Here is a 1,403-nt window from a genome sequence, read left to right on the forward strand (position 1 = left end):
GCTTCGGAGCGTGACGTCACTGCTCTAGTCGGAGGGGTGTCAGCGCCATCTTTGTTGCCACCGACAAAAACGACTCTCAGATATTTTAGCTATGGGACGAACTTGCTGCGTTATTGGGTGTAATGTCCGATCACACTACTGAAACGGTAAAAAGATGAAAAACGGACTTTCGTTTCACTATTTTCCTGCTTGGAAACAACGAGAGGAGGCTAAGCTATCAGAGCTAACTAAAAGAAGACGAATGTCCTGGGTGTCCGCGGTTGAGACGTCCTGATATCTTCTCCAAAACCCCCAGATACCTACAAGTTTGCTCCAGACATTTCCATTCTGGTGAGTGTCTAAATTCGCTTTGTTAGTGTTGTCATAATTTATTTTGCTATGAATTTGTCCGAGTGTACTCATGATCAGTTTCTGTTGAATTCATTTAAGTGGGTCAACCTTGTTTAGGTCGGGCTAATATTGTTTATGTAGCATAGTCCGAGTTTTGTCAGTGGACATCGAGGTTATTACATTATTGTGAAGTAAACTATTTTACTAGTGTTATCAGATTTACAGCATTAATACTGATGTGTGTTCTGATATGTCCTCTTGAAGGCAAACCGATGTATGAAATGGATGAGATCAATCCTGACTGGGTTCCAGTGCTGAATATGGGTCACTGAGGTAAACGACACAACATCGGACCGACATGGGCGTCAATTAAAGAGGCGATACAGCAAAACCATCAACAAGTTACTGAGTCTGTTTTATTTACCACAGAAGAGGTAAATAATGCCACAAGAGGCTGTAGATGAGGAGCAAGTTGGAGAGGCTGACGAAGAAACGCCAGGAGAGGAGCTCAGCAAGGCTGCAGGAATATGTTGGAAGTGGCTGTTTTCTCTCATTCAATAATTTCTTGTGGTAAACATTCATAAAACATTTGATTCAAGCACTTCAAGTTGCATGTAAACAGGTGAAGAAATTAATCACATTTAAAGTAAAAATGTGATATTATTAAAGGTAGTATTATTAGTAATACTAAAAATGCTTTTTTTCTTTATTTTTAGATCAGTGTTTCTCAACTCTGGTCCTCAGCCCCCTGCTCTGCATGTTTTAGATGTGGCTCTATTCCAGAACAGCTGATGCAAATGATTGCATGACCATCAAGTACTGCAGAAGCCTGTTAATCACCCAGAGATACAATTCAGGTGTGTGGCAGAAGGGAAGCACCTAAAACATGCAGGACAGGGGGGGCGGTGAGGACCAGGGTTGAGAAACACTGGTTTAGATCTTCACGTTACCTTTGTTATCCATTGTCTCCTGTTTTATTGTGTTTCGGATTTCCTTGTTTTACCGGGATTTTGGATTTAGTTTGTTTAGTTCATTAAAAATAACATCTTCATAAAGTACATCCACTGCCTGCT

General features: G+C 40.8%; 1 long non-coding RNA gene across 1 annotated transcript; it reads left to right on the forward strand.

Annotated features, from left to right (window-relative positions):
* Positions 1 to 45: 45 nt before the first annotated feature.
* LOC106944154 (uncharacterized) lies at positions 46 to 853 on the forward strand. Its single transcript, XR_001424133.1, has 3 exons — positions 46 to 330; positions 595 to 663; positions 760 to 853. It is a non-coding gene; the product is annotated as an uncharacterized LOC106944154 (long non-coding RNA).
* The last annotated feature ends 550 nt before the right edge of the window (positions 854 to 1,403 follow it).

This window comes from Poecilia latipinna, unplaced genomic scaffold (assembly GCF_001443285.1).
Source record: "Poecilia latipinna isolate Pla-1442-1.1 unplaced genomic scaffold, P_latipinna-1.0 Scaffold7108, whole genome shotgun sequence".
Classification (NCBI taxonomy): Eukaryota; Metazoa; Chordata; class Actinopteri; order Cyprinodontiformes; family Poeciliidae; genus Poecilia; species Poecilia latipinna.